The 9,108-nt window shown below is 37.1% G+C and overlaps 1 pseudogene; it reads left to right on the top strand.

Annotated features, from left to right (window-relative positions):
* The first annotated feature begins 4,340 nt into the window (after positions 1-4,340).
* On the top strand, positions 4,341-4,861 carry LOC140620023 (ATP synthase subunit d, mitochondrial pseudogene; annotated as a pseudogene).
* The last annotated feature ends 4,247 nt before the right edge of the window (positions 4,862-9,108 follow it).

The raw sequence follows: 9,108 nt of genomic DNA on the forward strand, positions 1-9,108 counted from the left end.
TCTTCTATTTATTCTCCTAGAAGTTTTGCATTGTACATTTAGGTCTATGATCTATGAGTTAGTATTTGTGAAAGGTGTAAGGTCTCTGTGTTCTCTTTTCTCTTTTTGCATATGGGTACCAATTTCTTTAGCACTATTTTTTGAAAAGACTGCTCTTTCTCCACTGAATTCCTTTTGCTTCTTTGTGGTGGTATTGGCAAGACTTTTTGTTGTTGAGACACGATAACAATTTGTTATACTTTTAAACTAATCTTTCGCTCGCTCTCTCTCTGTCTCCCATGAATACATACATATCCCTTCTCTCTGGAAGTTCACAGTATTTTGAAAGAGAGCATATGTCTCTCATCTGATCTTGAAAATGACTCTAGAGGGATAGGACAGTCTTACAGGAGCAAAATGCTTTGGGAATAAACAATGGAAAGATTAATTCCAATGGAGCAATCTGCAGGCATTGAGTGGGAGTATAAGAATATATATGGGTCACCTTTGCTTAGAAGAACAATTGAGAAGACAAGTTGAGCCAGATAATAAATTGAAAGTAAAAATTACCAATGTTGGGGGTGTGTAAATGGCTCAATCAGGTAAGTGTCTGCCTTCTGCTTGAGTCAGGATCCCAGGGTTCTGGGATAGAGCCCTGCCCTCCAGTCGGCTCCCACCTCAAGCCAGACCTCTCCCTCTCCCTCTGCCTCCTGCTTGTGCTTGCACCCTCACCGTTTCTCTCTCTGTCTCAAGTAGATAAATAAAATATTTCTAAAAAAATTACCGACGTTGCAAACAATAACAGTTTGAGAACCAGGTTGATTATTTGGATTTGGCACTGGAAGCTATGGAGAGCTCCTTCAGGTTTGAGCAGGGAACTGACATGATCAGATCAGCTTTTAAAAAATATTTTATTTTTAAGTAATCTCTACTCAACGTGGGGGTCAAACTCACAACCCTGAGATCACGAGTTGAATGTTCTACCGACTGAGCCAGCCAGGCACCCCAAGATCAGCTTTTATAGATGTGATTCAGTAGAAATTTCAGGGATAGCTTGAAAGAGAGTTGAAAACTCTGAAGCCAGGTTAAGGAAGCTGTTCCAAGTGTTCAGGCTGGAGTTATTTAGGGCAGAGGCAGACAGATATGAGAAAGGTGGTGAGGATATCGGAAGCTAGAAATGCAATGCAGGGATGGAAAACGAAATTAGACATTCTTGGCAATTTACTGCTTTTCTGTGTCAATAATCTGTTCAGAAATTAAACCACCAGCGCCACCTATTGGTGAATAAGCTTCCCATTCTAAGGTTGCCCTATATGCAAAGTAACATTTTACAGTATATTGGCAAGATTTATGCTGATTTCTCTTATTCTCTGGAATCAGCCCTCTCAACTACATTATTGAGCTCTAGTCAAAGTACTGAGTGGAGTGAACAGTAAGTACTATGTCTTCATGCTGGAAAAGTTTAAGATATAGCTTAGGAATAATATAGGCAAAACGGTTTCCTGCGAATGTGTTTAAGTACAGTGTGAGGTTCCAGGAGAGAGAATTTGGTAGGACTAATTTAGCCTGTTGCAGGCTGGAGGGTGGTGATATGAGGTCCATCCAAAAAGGACACATACGGAGGTCAAGCTGTACCTGTGGCTCGAAAGGAAAGTTTGCAGGTCCAAGGTATACAAGAGAGTTCTCAGCCTGATCTGGTGGTGTTTATAGCAAACAGGGTTGACAGCTAATTGTCCCAAGTTTTAAGCCAGATGCACTTTTATGTGATGCCTGAGATGCTAGGAGGGTAAGAACACCTCTCCTCTTTAAAGCAGTCACTGCTCTCAGGGAAAAGTCTTCTGTGGCTACCTCCTCAAAAGTAGACCCAGATCTACCCAAAGAAATGAAAATGTTATTTACAGCATGAGCAGAGGACTGAAAATGGCAAGTAGTTAACTAGGTGGGCTAAAATAGAGACCAAATGGCAGCTGGTCACTGGCTGTTCTGAAAGTGTTACCTTTGTATTTATTCAAAAGAAGCCTAAAGTTAAGTCTAACCTAGACATATCAGTCACTTAAAGTGGGTTTTTATTCCTGTTGACAGTGAGGAGATGGATACTTCCTAAGGTCACTCAGCTATCAAGTGGTAGAGCTAGGATTTGGATCCAAGTAGATTGATTTTAGAGACCACTTTCTGGAACTATAACATTAGACTGTTACCTATACTCTGCTCTGCTTGAGTTCACAGTAGCTGCTCTTTGGGAAATTGCTGTACCATGGACTTTGACTAATTTTTATTATTTTAAACACATTCCAACATATACTATTTTGTTTCTCCTTCAAGATCAGAGGGGTGTGTCATAACTCATTTTGCCATATATAGCATTTTACATATAAAATTTCATTAAATAAATTCCAATATTTTAATTTTTGAATTATACCCAATCACTTGGAGTGTTTATGTGTACTCAGCATAGGACATAAACATTATAAAAGTTTGTAATGATTCAAACATTCACCTACGAATATTACAATTTGTTTCTTTATATATTTTTTAAGATTTTATTTATTCATAGACAGAGACAGAGAGAGAGAGACAGAGGCAGAGACACAGGCAGAGGGAGAAGCAGGCTCCATGCGGGGAGCTTGATGTGGGACTCGATCCCCGGTCTCCAGGATCACACACCAGGCTGCAGGCGGCGCTAAACCACTGCGCCTCTGGGGCTGCCCTGTTTCTTTATCTTTGTGTCTGAGTATCTCAGCTCAAAAATATGAATAGAATGCACTATGATACACTTGCTAGATAACTATAAAATTCTTTTCCTCTCATTTTATCTAAGTATGCCACTTGGCTGATTCAGAATCTTAAAAGTGATGTAAAGGTAGTTCACACTCAACATGCATGAGAGAGTGCACTTACATTTGTAAATTAAGCCTTTCTGATTATATTTCTTATGCGAATATAATTCAGGAATAGTCCCCTTTAAGGTCCCCCATGTGTTCAGAGTGGCTATCTTGTATATCACTATCACCTGCATTTGTAAGTATCCAGGGCAGCTTTGCCATGAAGTCCAGTTTGGTACCGCCTCTGGCAGAGATCAGTGTGGAATCAGGAGCTTATGCCATCAAGGAGAATTATACTTTATAATTATTTTTCTGGCCTCGATTAAAAGTGAAATATGGACAGGAAGTCTTACACAGAAGAAAAGCAATTTCCCAATCTCCTTAGACCTAAACATCTTTTCTTTATTTAGATGTCCTCTGTAAAATGTTTTCTTTTCCCTAAGAAATACAGAATACTTACCACTCAGCATACTAAACACAAAGCCCTGTTACTTGTCTGCTCAGTCTAATTCAATGATTTTAAATAAGAGTGGCTGTCACATTTATCATAGGTTACAGATTCTTTATTTTCCTGACATTCAGTATGGAGATAAGGATTTTGTTGTTGATTGTTTTACTATAGAGACTTTAACTATCCATAATGTAACTCATTAACCCCAAAGTTTGTTAATTAAAAACATTTCTAAAACACATTTGTAGAAATTGCATGTTTTCATACCAGTTAAAGGAAATGCTATAAACATAAATGTTCATATTATTTATTCATTTAAGTTATGAGAGACCTTACTGTTTTCTCCATACCTTTTCTTTTCTTTGTCCTACATATAACTGTATGAATCACAAATACACATATACACACATAATGAAAACTCTGAAGAGCTGATAGCTAAGAAAGGGAAAATTTAAAACATATTTAAAAAATGATTCTAAAGAAGGACTTAATAAAGTTAAAATTGGAAACAACGTCATGAACTCATGACCTTTACAACTTAGATCTTTGATACCCTGCTGACATGTCATCCTACCTGCCATGTTTTGTCATGTGGAGGAATCTGATATTAATCTCTACTAAAACATTCTGGAGAGTAGCCAATTCAATGTTTCTCTCCAATAGAAAGGAATCAAGAAAATCAAGATGTGCCTGGACACCTTTGTCCTTGCTGGAGAGCAAGGATGCTTGACACAATCACAGATGTTTGTGTAGTGTTAAAGAGAGAGGAGATAGTTTACAGGATTCCAGCTGACCAATCTCTGTTGTTTGAGTATCAAAAAATAGAACTAGTTTTGTTAAAATTATAATGAATTTTTAATGTTTCTCAAAAGAAGTAGGCAAAAGCATATGTAATTCTTCATTTATATTGACAGAACACAATGTATATTACTCAATTCAAACCATGCATGTATGGAATGAAGTTTAGGTCAAATCAAACAGTAAAATATTCTGTAAAGTATTACAGCGAGAGTATGTGTCTGTGCAAAATTCTATTAATGAAACTGTGAGTGGACTGTGGTCCGCCGGGGTCAGTGAAGGATCTCAAGATGGCTGGGTGAAAACTTGCTCTAAAAACCATTGACTGGGTAGCTTTTGGGGAGATCATACCCCGAAACCAGAAGGCCATTGCCAACTCCCTGAAATCCTGGAATGAGATGCTTACCTCCAGGTTCGCTACTCTTCCTGAGAAACCACCTGCTATCAACTGTGCTTACTACAAGGCCAATGTGGCAAAGTCTGGCTTGGTAGATGACTTTGAGAAGAAGTTTAATGCCCTGAAGTTTCCTGTGCCAGAGGATAAATACACTGTCTAGGTGGATGCTGAGGAAAAAGAAGATGTGAAAAGCTGTGCTGAGTTTTTGTCTCTCTCAAAGGCCAGGATTGAAGAATATGAAAAAGAGCTGGAGAAGATGAAGAACATAATTCCATTTGATCAGATGACCATTGAGGACCTGAATGAAGTCTTCCCAGAAACCAAATTAGACAAGAAGAAGTATCCCTATTGGCCTCACAAGCCAATTGAAAACTTATAAACTTGAGTTGAGGAGAAAGCCCTGGCCCTCATATTATAAACGTTGGACATTAAAAATAATGATATGGTAAAAAAAAAGTGAAGCTGTGAAAGAAATTATTTCAAAAGTTGTGTAAGAGATCATGATTAAGAAGAAAAAAATAGTGCGAAATGTAACATACCAAGTTCTAAAATGAAATAAGCCTTGAAGATTTTATTACTATTATAAAAAGGGGTCTGGTTCCATAACTTTCTTGGCACAGTTTAATTGTCTTGGATGTTCTCCCAGTTTTCTGTATTATAGTCCTTACCTGTTCCCCAAATTCACACTTGAATTGAGGTTCTAAATTTCTAATAGATACTCTTGAATTGGTAATCAAATTGACCTGAAATAGGACTTGTATTCACCTTAGTCAGGAAAAACAACCTTGTTATCTAAGAAGATATGTATAGAGAGGATAATTTTTTAAAAATTAAGTTTATATTATTAACAATTTTAGGAAAGTGTAGCAATGGGTTTTTCAATTTTTGTGCCTTTTAAAATTCTGTATTTTTAGAAATAGTTGACAGTTTGAATAGCCAAAGCAATCTTGAGAAAGAACAAAGCTGAAGACATCATGCTCCCTGATTTCAAACTATACTGCAAAGTTAGCACAGTATGGTATTGGCATAAAAACAGACACTTAAATCAATAGAACAGAATAGAAAGCCCAGGAATAATAATTAATAACACATAGTCAATTAATTTATGACAAAGGAGCCAAGAATATGTAATGGGGGAAGGGACAGTCTCCTCAAACAATAGTGTTGGGAAAACTGGGCAGCCACATGCAGAAGAATGAAACTGGACTCCGATCCCCACGTCTCACCATACATAAAAATCAATTCAAAATAGATGAAAGATTTGAACATAAGACTTGAAACCATAAAACTCATAGAAGAAAACATAGGAAAAAGCCTCTTTGACATTGGTCTTGGTAATGATTTCTTAGATTTGACACCAAAGGAAAGGCAATAAAAGTAAAAATAAGTGAAATTATATCCAACCTCACAGCTTCGGCACAGCAAAAGAAACCATCAACAAAATGAAAAGGCAACCTACTGAATGTGGGAAGATATTGGCAAATCATACCTGGTAAGGGGCTAAATCCAAAATATACAGGGAATTTACACAATTTGGTAACAACAACAACAACAACAAAACCAAAAACTTGGCAGAGGAACTGAATAGACGTTTTTCCAAAGAAGACATACAAATGGCCAATTGAAAAGATGCTCTACATCACTAATTATCAGGGAAATGCAAATCAAAACCACAATGAGATATCACTTCATACTTGTAAGTATGGCTATGATAAAAAAGACAAGAGATAACAATGTTGGCGAGGATATGGTGCATATGGTGCATGGGGACCCTTGTGCACTGCTGCTGGAAATGTAAATTCGTGCAGCCCCTATGAAAAACAGAACTACCATAAGATCCAGTAATCTCACTTCTGCATATATATCCAAAGGGAATGAAAACAGGATATTGAAGAGGTATATTCATTCCATGTTCACTGTAGCATTATTCACAAAAGCTAAGATATGGAAATATCCTAAGTGTCTATCAACAGATGAATTGATAAAGGAGATATACACAATGGAATATTATTCATCTATAAGAATGAAGAGAATCCTGCTGTTTGTGACTAAATGGATGGTCATTGATGGCATAATGCTAAATGAAATAAGCAGGACAGAGAATGATAAATACTGCCTAATATCATGTATATGTGGATTTAGTTTTTTTAAAGATTTCATTTATTTATTCATGAGAGACACAAAAAGAGAGAGGCAGAGACACAGGCAGAGGGAGAGAAGCAGTATCCATGCAGGGACCCTGACGTAGGACTCAGTCCTGAGCCAAAGGTAGCACTAAACCGCTGAGCCACCAAGGCTGCCCTATATGTGGATTTTTAAAAAAAAGTCACTAATAGAGACAGAGAGTAGAAAACTGGTTGCCAGGGGCTGGAGGTGAGGGAGACAGGGATAGGTTTGGTAAAAAAAGGTACAAACTTTTAGCTATAAGATGAATAAAATCTGAGGAGCTAACATGGTGAATATAGATCATAGCACTATATTGTATAATTGAAATTGAGTAAGAGTAGAACTTAAATATTTTCAGTTCTCTCCCCTGCCAAAGAAAATGTCTGAGAGAAAAAAAAATTATTAAATTTGTAATTGTAATTTTAACTGTTGAATAGGGTTTGTTGGGGGTGGGTGCCTAGGTGACTCAATAGGTTAAACATCTGTCTTCAGCTCAGGTCGGGATCTCAGGGTCCTAGGACTGAGCCCCATGTGGGCTCCCTTCTCAGTGGGAAGCCTGCTTTTTCTTCTGTTGTTCCCTTTGCTGTGCTCTCTCTCTCAAATAAATAAATCTATCTTTAAAAAAGTAGGGTTTATTGGTGTTAAATATTTAGAGAAACTTAAGTTGTTTGACTTATTAGCTAATTTATAAAAACATAAGATGTGAGCCTTAAAAACTTGTTTCTAACGTGTACAATTAAATCTTGAGTTATTTAAAATATTAGTTATTAAGTACACTTTTGTGCACAGATCCCCCTCTTTTGCACATTAAAAAAACAAGTTAACAACACAAAATGCTTGAGAATATGCAGAGCAGCAGGAACCCTCATTCATTGCTGGCAGGAGTACAAAATGGTACAACCACTATGGAAGACAATTTGGTTGTTTCTTACAATACAGCACTTTTACATTACATTACAATCTAGCAATTGCACTTCTTGGCTTTTATTCAAAGGCATTGAAAACTTATGTCCAGCAAATTCCTGGACACAGATGTTTAGAGCAGCTTTATTTGTAATCGTCAAAATCTGGAAGCAAGCAAGATGTTCTTCAGTAGGCGTATGGATAAACAAACTGTCATATATCCAGACAATGGAATATTTGGAATATTATTTAATGCTAAAAAGAAATGAGCCATCAAATTATGAAAAGGTCTGGAAAAAACTAAAATGCGTATTACTATGTGAAAGAAGCCAATCTGAAAACACTAAATCTTGTATGATTCAACTAGATGATATTCTGGAAAAGGCAAAATTATGGAGACAGAATGAAGAACAGTGGTTGCTAGGGTTCAATGGGGGACAGGAAAGGGTAAATAGATGGACCAAGAGGATTTTTAGGGCAGCGAAACTACTCCATATAATGCTATAATGGTAGATAAGTCATTACATTTGTCCAAACCATAGAATGTATAGCACCAAGAAACACTGATGTAAACCAAATACTCTGGCTGATAATGATCAATCAATGTAGGTTCATCAGTTTTAACAAATGGAGGACGCTGTTTAGTGATGTTGATAATAGAGGAGGTGATGTGAGTGTGAGAGGATGGGGGACATGAATTATATGGAACGACTGTGTATCTTCTTCTCTTATATCTTTTGCTGTGAACTTGAAACTGTTCTTAACAGTCTATGAAAAAATAAGTTAGCAAACATTACTGAGATTGCATCTACATGAACACTTAAAGGTGTTTTAGAACTAACTAGCAAGAGGTAGGGCAAACAGCGTTTATTTGGGATAGTAAAAAGAAGTAGTCAAGGATAAACAATAAACATAACAAAGAAGAAAAAACCAAATAGTAATTTAACTATACACAACCTGGTTATTTATGATGAAGCCATTATGTTGGGGAACCAGATCCCTGAAGCTAGATGCTTAGCAAGACAAGGGTCTTATCTATTCCCACTCTGGTAGCTTCAGTGTTCGCACTGTGCCCGGACTCTGGTTTGCTACAGATAATTTTTGTTGAGTGAATAAAAGTGGCTTTCAAAGGCCAATTTCAATTCAAAACTACCCAGAGTTCTTTAAAAGGCAGATTCATTGGGTACCTTGTAGGTGGAATCACAATCCCTTGGAGTATCAGAATCTGCATTCTTCACAGACACACACCAAAATGCTTCTTTCCTATGCTACATGCAGCCTGAGAATGAGGGAAATTCCGTCTCTTCATTTTGTCGGAGAGAAAATAGAGGCTAAATAGTTTGCTCAAAATCACATGGCTAATGACTGAACAAAAAGTAGAACTCAAGCTGTCAGGCGCTGAAAAGTTTATCAGAACGATTACTTCCTCTAGTTTTAGTGTATAGAAAGGGAAATAATCTAGCTTCTAGGGTCCCCCCCCCAACAGATAGTTGGTTTCAAGTTCATTTCTCATTGTTATTTCTTTAGCACTTCTTCTGTGTCTCCACTCCTGGAAGCCATTCTCATGGCCATGGTGCTTGCTTCAGAAATAA

Source organism: Canis lupus, chromosome 28 (assembly GCF_048164855.1).
Source record: "Canis lupus baileyi chromosome 28, mCanLup2.hap1, whole genome shotgun sequence".
Taxonomy (NCBI): Eukaryota; Metazoa; Chordata; class Mammalia; order Carnivora; family Canidae; genus Canis; species Canis lupus.